General features: G+C 43.4%; 1 protein-coding gene across 1 annotated transcript in view; it reads right to left on the minus strand.

Annotated features, from left to right (window-relative positions):
* LOC311103014 (gamma-2-syntrophin-like) overlaps positions 1–13,154 on the minus strand; it is a gene marked incomplete at both ends in the record, with an annotated part of 54,595 nt that overhangs the window by 35,520 nt on the left and 5,921 nt on the right. The window lies entirely within an intron of this gene.

Here is a 13,154-nt window from a genome sequence, read left to right on the forward strand (position 1 = left end):
TATTGTAATTGGTAAGATATCGTAAAATATCATACGATATGGATGATGGACATCCACAAATGAATACATACCATACGAAACGTATCATATAATAAATAATTTGAGTGTCACAGATTTACGGTTACTATGAGTCCAGGTTGGTTCACAACAAAGATGTAGTCTTCACTTCACACATCACAAGACCCAGTACCCAGAACCCTGGTGGTGGGAGAAGAGAGACATGGCATGCACTCTGCCTTCCCATCATGTCAGACCTCTCCGTCATGTACTTGTGTTTTTTAATCTCCCCTTCTGAGAGGGGGTTCTCAACTGCAGGTGATAATAAAAAAAAAATGGTGTTATATTATTTAGGTTTTCAAACGTTTTGTTGAACTTTTAGGTTTTCAACCACATGCTACTTCATCAAAATCAACTTCACGTAAAAGTCTTATCCAAATCTCAATTATTTAGAATTGCAAAAATATACTTCTAATCAAAATCTCTGTTAATGCCACTTGTGTTTTCAGGAAACTCAATAAGCTTTCTCATAGAGCAGCAGCATCCATTCCTTGACTCTATAAGGTACTATGTTTGATTCCCATACCGCTTTAGGAAGTAGATGGGATGTAATCTCTTGATAGCACGAACGTTTGATCCATGCCTCTTTTAAAGTTGGAGAGAAGGGTCCAATTCTTTTTCAAAGACAGTTTGGAATTTAGGTCATGCATTTTCCCATGACTTCCAGAAGGAGAGAACTAATTTATTATTCAAAGTTTTATGTAGAGACTAAGGGAAAACCCATCTGGACACAACACAATAATTATATCTGGCATTATATCTCTAGGGGATGCAGATGGGGTGAAAAGAAAGCGCAAATTGCATCTTGGCATCTTATTAGTGCAATTAGCCAATGACTGCAAATAATATCTACCTAATGGGGTTTTCCCTACGTTTGTCCTTGGATGTTTTTGGGTAGTAATGTACTACCAAACATGATGTTAACATGCCCGAAACACCTACCCATTAAAAACCACAGGAAAGTGGATCAGTGCCATAATGACACCATTGTGTGTGAAAGGGTAACTGAATGGACACTAAGAACACTGCCACAATCTGTACAAATAAATAAGTATACATTTATGAATTAATTAATAAAGTTCTCACCCCAATATAAACAGATTTTATAATAATAATTTGGTGGGTGCTTATATTTGTTCTATTTCACATGTGTAGAAGTGCGTATTAACACGCATGTGTACATTGGAAATGTGTTTTTTTGCATATCCCAACTCCCTCTGAGTCACCATTGTCCCTGGAGCAATTATAATTAAGTGCCTTGCTCAAGGGCACATCGACAGATTGTTCACATTGTCGGCATGGGGATTCGAACTAGGGACCTTTTGGTTACTGGCTCAACGATCTTACCAAAGGCTACAATAACAAAATTATGAACTGGGAGGTGAAACAAAACATACTGTACGTTCAATATTCATGACTTTCAGGATTCATGGTAACACTGGTCTTGTGAGTCTTATTTTGACATAGAACTCATCTCTTCTGGTAAACAGTCCCACACTAGTGTCACAAATGAATACAGTGTTGGATAAATCTTTCAAATAACGTATTATTTCTATGAACTGTTTTTGTAAGATGTCTTAAATGATTATGCATTATGGGGCAGCTCATTAGGGTAAATACAGTAACACTTTATTTTACAGACCACTACTTAGAACATTTCTTAGAAATTACTTACTAAAATGCTAATGACCTAATAACTGCACAGTAATTACAATTCCTTTTACAAAAACCTCACCATGTTCCATTTGGTTCCAGCCTACCAATTGTTTTGAATTATTTTGAAAAATTCCATAATTACAGAATACAAAATGATTATGGGGTTCAAGTTTAGTGGGAGAGCCCCTTTAAAACAGAACTGGAGTACAATTCATAGCAGTGATCACATAGAGTATAATGGAACAAGTGTGAGAACAATAATTATCCTACCCTAGAGACTATTGTGACGCGTACTGAGTATATGAAGAGGCAGGACGCAGACGCAGGAATGAACAAGGTCAAGGTTGACTTAACAATGAGCAAGAGAAATAACAAAGAGCGAGTAAACGACACGAAGCTAAACAATCACACACAACATCATCCGGAACAGTCCAGGGCTAAATAGGGGTGGTGATGAGATGATGAGGTGCAGGTGCGCTGGAGGGTGATTAGGGTGCGTTGGGTTTCCATTCCGGTGTTTGCCGAGGTGGTGCGCTCAGACCGGATAATCAGAGCGCCTGAGGGGAGCAACGGGAGGAGACGTGACAGATTGTGGAAACGGGAGGAGACGTGACACCTATTCCCTATACGTACAGTGCCTTCGGAAAGCATTCAGACCCCTTGACTTTTTCCACATTTTGTTACGTTACAGCCTTATTCTAAAATTGATTATATTGTTTTTTTCCACGTCATCAATCTACACACAATACCCCATAATGACAAAGCAAAAACTTGTTTTTATAAACTTTAGCAAATATATAAAAAATAAAAAAACGAAATATCACATTTACATAAGTATTCAGACTCTTTACTCAGTACTTTGTCAAGCACCTTTGGCAGCGATTACAGCCTCGAGTCTTCTTGGGTATGACGCTACAAGCTTGGCACACCTGTATTTGGGGAGTTTCTCCCATTCCTCTCTGTAGATCCTCTCAAGCTCTGTCAGGTTGGATGGGGAGCGTCGCTGCACAGCTATTTTCAGGTCTCTCCAGTGATGTTCGATCGGGTTCAAGTCCGGGCTCTGGCTGGGCCACTCAAGGACATTCAGAGACTTGTCCTGAAGCCACTTTTGCGTTGTCTTGGTTGTGTGCTTAGGGTCGCTGTCCTGTTGGAAGGTGAACCCCAGTCTGAGGTCCTGAGCGCTCTGGAGCAGGTTTTCATCAAGGATCTCTCTGTACTTTGCTCCATTCATCTTTGCCTCGATCCTGACTAGTCTCCCTGACTAAGGCCCTTCTCCCGCGATTACTCAGTTTGGCCGGGCGGCCAGCTCCAGGAAGAGTCTTGGTGGTTCCAAACTTATTCCATTTAAGAATGATGGAGGCCACTGTGTTCTTGGGGACCTTCAATGCTGCAGAAATGTTTTGGTACCCTTCCCCAGATCTGTGCCCCGACACAATCCTGTCTCGGAGCTCTACGGACAATTCCTTCGACCTCATGGCTTGGTTTTTGCTCTGACATGCACTGTCAACTGTGGGACCTTTATATAGACAAGTGTGTGCCTTTCCAAATCATGTCCAATCAATTTAAATTACCACAGGTGGACTCTAATCAAGTTGTCGAAACATCTCAAGGATGATCAATGGAAACAGGATGCACCTGAGCTAAATTTCAAGTCTCATTGCAAAGGTTCTGAATACTTATGTAAATTAGGGTATTTCTGTTTTCTATTTTTAATAGTTTTCGCTTTGATATTATGGGGTATTATGTGTAGATTATGTGTACCTAGCAGGAGGTAAGCTTGGCTTCTTATATGGTGTTGAGTAAAGCTTAAACCATGTATTTAGATTGTAGGTAGGTATTGTAGTTAGGTATTGTAGGTAGTTTACTTAGGTAGTTATTGTAGGTTATTGTAGGTAATTATTGTAGGTAAGTATTGTATTCGGCGGAGCCCGGCGAAGCACGAGGCTAGCTAACCCAACAAAGCTACCTGGACCAACAAAGCTAGCTAGCTAGCGGGTAGCTACTGGTAACTTTTAGCAACTGTGGATAGTTGTTTCCAATGTTATTTCACGCTTAAGAGTACCTGTAATTAAGCCAGCTAGCTACCTACCATTCAGCTGTTTTTCTAACCTCATTATGCGAGGCATTAACGTTAGGTAGTTAGTAGCTACTGTACTTAATTACAGCTACTGATTGCAGAAGACCAATGTCTTCTTGTCTGCCACCCAGACAGCTGGCGTCGGGTAAGTTTGGCTTTATACATAGCTTGGGCTTTGTCGAGTAAGGCTTAAACTATGTATTTAGATTGTAGTTAGGTATTATAGGTAGGCATCGTGGGCTGTATATTATTAGGTATTATAGGTAGGCATCGTGGGCTGTTGTGGGTAGTTATTGTAGGTTAGCATTGTATTCGGCGGTGCCGGGTGTAGCACGAAGCTAGCTAGCTAGCTAACTCACCTCCTGGACTAGCTGGCGAGTAGCTATTAGCAACGGTAGCAACTAAATACAATATCCTTTTAGCCAGCTACATTTGTTCGCAGCGCTGCCGTTTTTCAAACAAAGTCAACACAGCAGCCATTGCTAGCTAGCCAACACGACCAGCTAGCTGTACTGTAGCAGCTAAATACAATATATTTGTGCTAGCTAGCCAACGTTTAATTATTGCTGCGTTATGAAAGGAACTAGACACGGACACGAATTATCTGTTTGGTAGTTTGTTGTAACCAAGTATTGGTGCTAAACTGTGTGTTATTGGATGCTAGCATGCTAGTTAGCTATAGCGTCATAGTTAGCTAGCTGAATAAAGTAAGTTGAGTCTATTCCTTGAAACATTGAACCGCTGTAGTTCACAACAATTCTAATTTCTAAAGTGGAAGTTGGGAGAGTTTTATTCGGGTGGTTCAGTGAAACAATTATAGTTTCTGGGGTGAAGTTGGGAGAGTTATATTTGGGAGTTTTGGTTTTTACTCTCTCCTTTCCCAGATGTTTAGTTCATTTCATTCCGATCGCCTCGGCATTATTGTAGCCATTTGCTACAGCCTGTCAACTATGCCTCTGCCTATCCCTGTTCTCTCCTCTCCGCACAGGCTACACAAACGCCTCACACCGCGTGGCTGCTGCCTCTCTAACCTGGTGGTCCCTGCACGCACCCCACACCTGGAGTTCCAGGTCTCAGGCAGCCTCTGGAACTGCCGTTCTGCTGCCAACAAGGCTGACTTCATCCCAGCCTATGCTACCCTCCAGTCCCTCGACTTCCTGGCGCTGACGGAAACATGGATTACCACTGAAAACACTTCTACTCCTACTGCTCTCTCCTCGTCTGACCATGTGTTCTCGCATACCCCGATATCATCTGGGCAGAGGGGTGGTGGCACAGGAATCCTCATCTCTCCCAAGTGGACATTCTCAATTTTCCCCCTAACCCATCTGTCTATCTCCTCATTTGAATTCCATGCTGTCACAGTCACTAGCCCATTTAAGCTTAATATCCTTGTCATCTATCGCCCTCCAGGTTCCCTTGGAGAGTTCATCAATGAGCTTGACGCCTTGATAAGTTGATGGCTCACCCCTCACAGTTTTGGGGGATTTCAACCTCCCTACGTCTACATTTGACTCATTTCTCTCTGCCTCCTTCTTTCCACTCCTCTCCTCTTTTGACCTCACCCTCTCACCGTCCCCCCCTACTCACAAGGCAGGCAATACGCTTGACCTCATCTTTACTAGATGCTGCTCTTCTACTAATCTCACTGCAACTCCCCTCCATGTCTCCGACCACTACTTTGTATCCTTTTCTCTCTCGCTCTCCTCCAACACTACTCACTCTGCCCCTACACAGATGGTAATGCGCCGCCGCAACCTTCGCTCTCTCTCTCCCACTACTCTCTCCTCTTCCATCCTATCATCTCTTCCCTCTGCTCAATCCTTCTCCCTCCAATCTCCTGATTCTGCCTCCTCAACCCTCCTCTCCTCCCTTTCTGCATCCTTTGACTCTCTGTGTCCACTATCCTCCCGGCCGGCTCGGTCCTCCCCTCCAGCTCCGTGGCTTGACGACTCATTGCGAGCTCACAGAACAGAGCTCCGGGCAGCGGAGCGGAAATGGAAGAAAACTAAACTCCCTGCCGACCTGGCATCTTTTCACTCCCTCCTCTCTACATTTTCTTCATCTGTTTCTGCTGCTAAGGCCACTTTCTACCACTCTAAATTCCAAGCATCTGCCTCTAACCCTAGGAAGCTCTTTGCCACATTCTCCTCCCTGCTGAATCCTCCCCCCCCCCCCCTCCTCCTCTCTCTCTGTGGATGACTTCGTCAACCACTTTGAAAAGAAGGTTGACGACATCCGATCCTCGTTTGTTAAGTCTAATGACACTGCTGGTCCTGCTCACACTGCCCTACCCTATGCTTTGACTTCTTTCTCCCCTCTCTCTCCAGATAAAATCTTGCGACTTGTGACTGCAGGCCGCCCAACAACCTGCCCGCTTGACCCCATCCCCTCCTCTCTTCTCCAGACCATCTCCGGTGACCTTCTCCCCTACGTCACCTCGCTAATCAACTCATCCTTGACCGCTGGCTATGTCCCTTCCATCTTCAAGAGAGCGAGAGTTGCACCCCTTCTCAAAAAACCAACACTCGATCCCACTGATGTCAACAACTACAGACCAGTATCCCTTCTTTCTTTTCTTTCCAAAACTATTGAGCGTGCCGTCTTTAGCCAACTCTCTTGCTATCTCTCTCAGAATGACCTTCTTGATCCAAACCAGTCAGGTTTCAGGACTGGTCATTCAACTGAGACTGCTCTTCTCTGTGTCACGGAGGCTCTCCGCACTGCTAAAGCTAACTCTCTCTCCTCTGCTCTTGTCCTTCTAGACCTGTCTGCTGCCTTTGATACTGTGAACCATCAGATCCTCCTCTCCACCCTCTCCGAGCTGGGCATCTCCGGCGCGGCTCACTCCTGGATCGCGTCCTACCTGACCGGTCGCTCCTACCAAGTGGCGTGGCGAGAAGCTGTCTCCGCACCACGTGCTCTCACCACTGTTGTCCCCCAGGGCTCAGTTCTAGGCCCTCTCCTATTCTCCCTATACACCAAGTCACTTGGCTCTGTCATATCCTCACATGGCCTCTCCTATCATTGCTACGCTGACGATACACAACTAATCTTCTCCTTTCCCCCTTCTGATAACCAGGTGGCGAATCGCATCTCTGCATGTCTGGCAGACATATCAGTATGGATGACGGATCACCACCTCAAGCTGAACCTTGGCAAGACGGAGCTGCTCTTCCTCCCGGGGAAGGACTGCCCGTTCCATGATCTCGCCATCACGGTTGACAACTCCGTTGTGTCCTCCTCCCAGAGTGCGAAGAGCCTTGGCGTGACCCTGGACAACACCCTGTCGTTCTCCGCTAACATCAAGGCGGTGACCCGATCCTGCAGGTTCATGCTCTACAACATTCGGAGAGTACGACCCTGCCTTACACAGGAAGCGGCACAGGTCCTAATCCAGGCACTTGTCATCTCCCGTCTGGATTACTGCAACTCGCTGTTGGCTGGGCTCCCTGCCTGTGCCATTAAACCCCTACAACTCATCCAGAATGCCGCAGCCCGTCTGGTGTTCAACCTTCCCAAGTTCTCTCACGTCACCCCGCTCCTCCGCACACTCTACTGGCTTCCAGTTGAAGCTCGCATCTGTTACAAGACCATGGTGCTTGCCTATGGAGCTGTGAGGGGATCAGCACCTCTGTACCTTCAGGCTCTGATCAGTCGCTACACCCAAACGAGGGCATTGCGTTCATCCACCTCTGGCCTGCTGGCTCCCCTTCCTCTGCGGAAGCATAGTTCCCGCTCAGCCCAGTCAAAACTGTTCGCTACTCTGGCACCCCAATGGTGGAACAAGCTCCCTCACGACGCCAGGACAGTGTCAGTAGCTGAGTGTAGATGCGGTGTGGAAATCAAGCGCAGGAAACACGGGCGTTCGTGAACAGACTTTAGTAAACGAAAGCAGCACCAAACAGGCGAACAGCCAACCCAACCGGGAGGCAAAATACAAATTACGCACAATAAACACAGTGCGTAAAACGACGATAGCGCACACAGTGCGGACTCTCGAAAAACAACAAAACACGAGAGTAAATACAGAGAGCAACAGCTTGACAAAAAACAATCACACATAACACCTGACCCAACACACGATAACTAAATAGGAAACAAAATCAAACACTAACAAGGGACAGGTGTACAAACAGACAAAACCAAACAAACATGAAACATCGAACGGTGGCAGCTAGTACTCCGGGGACGACGACCGCCGAAGCCTGCCCGAACAAGGAGGAGGAGCAGCCTCGGCCGAAACCGTGACAGACAGCGGAGTCACTCACCACCTTCCGGAGACATTTGAAACCCCACCTCTTTAAGGAATACCTGGGATAGGATAAAGTAATCCTTCTACCCCCCCCCCCCCCCAAAAAAGTAAAATAAAAATAAAAATAAAAAAAATGATATTGTAAAGTGGTTATCCCACTGGCTATAGGGTGAATGCACCTATTTGTAAGTCGCTCTGGATAAGAGCGTCTGCTAAATGACGTAAATGTAAATGTAGATTGCTGAGAAAATAATAATATTTAATCAATTTTAGAATAAGCCTGTAACGTAAAAGAATGTGGAAAAAGTCAAGGGGTCTGAAAACTTTCCGAATGCACCCTGTTTCACACTATTCCCTATTTCACATGCAGCAATGGATAGATATGTTCAGTTCCAAAAGGATATGAATACATGACAAGTACTGGGTGTCCTTGGTAGGTGTTACAATCAGTGCTTTTGTCAGGTTTGGTCTTTCATCTGTTTCCCTTTAGGATCTCAGTCTGGAATCAAAATGAACTCAGTAGAATATAGGTGAAACTCAGTAGAATACAGATGAACTCAATATAATACAGATGAACTCAATATAATACAGATGAACTCAGTAGAATACAGATGAAACTCAGTAGAATACAGGTGAAATTCAGTAGAATACAGATGAAACTCAGTAGAATACAGATTAACTCAGTAGAATATAGGTGAAACTCAGTAGAATACAGGTGAAACTCAGTAGAATACAGGTGAAACTCAGTAAAATACAGGTGAAACTCAGTAAAATACAGGTGAAACTCAGTAGAATACAGGTGAACTCAGTAGAATACAGGTGAACTCAGTAGAATACAGGTGAACTCAGTAGAATACAGGTGAACTCAGTAGAATACAGGTGAAACTCAGTAGAATACAGATTAACTCAGTAGAATACAGATGAACTCAGCAGAATACAGATGAAACTCAGCAGAATACAGATGAACTCAGTAGAATACAGATGAACTCAGCAGAATACAGATGAACTCAGTAGAATACAGATTAACTCAGTAGAATATAGGTGAAACTCAGTAGAATACAGGTGAAACTCAGTAGAATACAGGTGAAACTCAGTAGAATACAGGTGAAACTCAGTAGAATACAGATGAAACTCAGTAGAATACAGATTAACTCAGTAGAATATAGGTGAAACTCAGTAGAATACAGGTGAAACTCAGTAGAATACAGGTGAAACTCAGTAGAATACAGGTGAAACTCAGTAAAATACAGGTGAAACTCAGTAAAATACAGGTGAAACTCAGTAGAATACAGGTGAACTCAGTAGAATACAGGTGAACTCAGTAGAATACAGGTGAACTCAGTAGAATATAGGTGAAACTCAGTAGAATACAGATTAACTCAGTAGAATACAGATGAACTCAGCAGAATACAGGTGAAACTCAGCAGAATACAGATGAACTCAGTAGAATACAGATGAACTCAGCAGAATACAGATGAACTCAGTAGAATACAGATGGACTCAGTAGAATACAGATGAACTCAGCAGAATACAGGTGAACTCAGTAGAATACAGGTGAAACTCAGTAGAATACAGGTGAACTCAGTAGAATACAGGTGAAACTCAGTAGAATACAGGTGAAACTCAGTAGAATACAGGTGAAACTCAGTAGAATACAGATGAACTCAGCAGAATACAGATGAACTCAGTAGAATACAGATGAAACTCAGTAGAATACAGATGAACTCAGTAGAATACAGGTGAACTCAGTAGAATACAGGTGAACTCAGTAGAATACAGGTGAACTCAGTAGAATACAGATGAACTCAGTAGAATACAGGCAGAGGATGAGAAACAACACAGATTAGGTACTCATGGCACCTATCATCTGGTTGGAGGTCATTTAAACCTTCCATCTGGTTGGATGTTATTATTTAAACCTTCCCTCTGGTTGGAGGTTATTTAAACCTTCCCTCTGGTTGGATGTTATTTAAACCTTCCCTCTGGTTGGAGGTTATTTAAACCTTCCATCTGGTTGGAGGTTATTTAAACCTTCCCTCTGGTTGGAGGTTATTTAAACCTTCCCTCTGGTTGGAGGTCATTTAAACCTTCCCTCTGGTCGGAGGTCTTTTAAACCTTCCATCTGGTTGGATGTTATTTAAACCTTCCCTCTGGTTGGAGGTAATTTAAACCTTCCCTCTGGTTGGAGGTCTTTTAAACCTTCCATCTGGTTGGATGTTATTTAAACCTTCCCTCTGGTTGGAGGTTATTTAAACCTTCCCTCTGGTTGGATGTTATTTAAACCTTCTCTCTGGTTGGAGGTCTTTTAAACTTTCCCTCTGGTTGGATGTTATTTAAACCTTCCCTCTGGTTGGATGTTATTTAAACCTTCCCTCTGGTTGGATGTTATTTTTTTTTTTATAATATGTTTATTATTTTCCAATAAAAATAAAGTAAAAGAGACAGCAATACAAACAATGACATTCATTGTACTGTTGGATGGGATGGCCAGTTTAGAGGACAAAACAAAAGTTAACTCACACATACACAAAATAAAACAAAATCCTATTAGGTGGTACGTGTATAAGAAGACAGCATATAGTCATTACAAGCAGTGTAGTTCAGCCAAAAATAAATATTGAGTGGAGTACAGCACAGAGTAGCAGCAGATCGTCAGCCCAGTTATGAAGCGGGACTAGACCATTTATCCAGTATCGGCTGCCATATTTTGTAAAACAATGGACTTCTATTGGAGGTGTTGTATCGAATCTTTTCCATATGGATTACATTCCCTAAATCCCGTAACCACATTTCAAAGGTAGGTACAGTCTCCAATTTCCAAAATTGCAATATGAGCCTTTTGGCTAATAGAGTACAAAGAGAGACAGCTTTCCCCTCCTGGTTATTCCCATCAACTGTACCAAACAGAGCGATCAATGGGTCTGGGGCTAGAACTCTATCAAAGGCCTTAGATAAGTAATCAAAAATGAGAGCCCAGTAAGCCTGTAATTTAGGGCATGTCCAGAATAAGTGGGACAACGTCCCCTCCTCCTGCTTGCACCTCTCACACAGTGGTGAGGTGTCCGGGAATATTTTATGCAGTTTTACTTTTGAGTAGTGTAACCTGTGTATCACCTTAAACTGTACAAGGTTGTGTCTGGCATTCACTGAACTGTGGTTTATATTCCTGAGAGCTTCTATCCAGTCCTCATTTGAGATTTCTGAACCAAGTTCTTGTTCCCAAGCCCTTTTAATGGTGTCTGTGGATACCTCTATGTGGGCCTGTAGCACATCATACAGTCTGGAGACCGACCCTTTTGAATGGGGTTTGACAAGGATCAAGCTATCTAATGTAGGACTATTTGGCTTCATGCCATACTGTGGGATGTGTGTCCTTAAGAAATTCCTGATTTGGAGGTATCTGAAAAAATGTGTTGTTGGCATGTTGAACTTTGCCTGTAGTTGTTGAAATGAAGCTAACTGACCATCTATGTATAGATTACCAATTGTTGTGAGCCCCTTCTCCCTCCACTGTGAAAACACCACATCATCCATTGCAGGGTGGAAAGCATGATTCCGGCTAATCGGGCTGTCTATGTACACAGTGGGTATGTTAAGAAAATCCCTAATCTGTTTCCAGATCCTAAGAGTATGACAAATGACTGGATTGGAGTCATAAGTGGCTTTTTTCACATATGATGGGCTATTAACAAGTGCAGGGAGTGAGGAACGTTGACAGGAGGCCTGCTCAATCAAAAGCCATGAAGGCATATCCTTCCGTCTCATCTCAGGTAAACTTTCCCTCCAGAAAGACACAATGTTCAGATTAGCAGCCCAATAATACAGTTTGAAGTGAGGAAGGCCAAAGCCCCCCTCTATCTTGTACTTGCATAAATGCTTCTTTGCAATTCTGGCTGCCTTGTTATCCCATAAAAATGGAGTTACTATTGAATCCAGTTTCTTAAAATAGCTTTGTGGTATGAAATTGGGTAGACATTGGAAGAGGTAAAGAAACCTGGGTAGGACAACCATTTTAATAGCGTTTATACGACCAACCAAGGAAATAGGCAGAGTTTTCCAGAAATCTATATTTTGTTTAAGCTGATATATTTTCATGTCCCAATTCACTTTCAATAGCTGGTCAAGGTCTCTTGTCACTACAATGCCAAGGCTTGTGAACTTGTCCCTCACTGTTCTAAGCGGGGTAGATTGCAGAAATTGCATATCCACAGGCCGTGATATTGGCATCATCTCACTTTTTTGCCAGTTTATCTTGTAGCCAGAGAAGGAGCCGAATGTGTTTATCAAGTTAAGTAATGGTGGAATAGACGTTTTAGGCTTGGACAAAAACAAAAGAACATCGTCTGCATATAGGGAAATTTTGTGCTGTGTGTCTTTTATTTTAACAGAAGCTATATCGGCACATGCCCGAATGCGCGTAGCAAGGGGTTCCATGGCTATAGCGAAGAGAGCAGGCGAAATAGGGCACCCCTGTCGGCACCCCTTGAACAGGCGGAATGACTGCGACATTTCCTGATTGGTCACCACGGACGCCATTGGGTGTGCATAAATAATTCTTATCCAATTAATAAATTCCTTTCCAAATCCGAAATGCTCCAGAACCGACATCATATACTTCCACTCAATCTGATCAAACGCCTTCTCTGCATCAAGAGCTATTACCACTGCCTCAACTTTATGATCATGATACATTACGTTGAAAAGGCGTCTCAAATTGTAGTATATATGTCGGCCCGGGATAAAACCTGTCTGGTCAGGGTGTATGATGTCGGAAATATATTTTTTCAATCGGTTTGCCAATATCTTTGTCAACACCTTGTTTTCTATGGGGAGTAACGACACGGGGCGATACGACGACATCTCCATGGAATCTCTATCTTTTTTCAAGATCAGGGCTATTGTAGCCTCATACAGTGTTTGCGGGAGTTTGGTATTTTCTTTGGATTGTTGAAACATTCGCAGCATAAGTGGAGATAGACTAGCGCAGTACTTCTTATAGAATTCTATTACATATCCATCGGGCCCAGGGGCCTTGCTGTTTGGAAATTGTGCTATCGCTGTGTTAATTTCATCTAAGGTTATCCCTGCATCGAGTGCGGCAGCTGCCCC

Source organism: Coregonus lavaretus (assembly GCF_964263955.1).
Source record: "Coregonus lavaretus genome assembly, chromosome: 27".
NCBI classification, from domain to species: Eukaryota; Metazoa; Chordata; class Actinopteri; order Salmoniformes; family Salmonidae; genus Coregonus; species Coregonus lavaretus.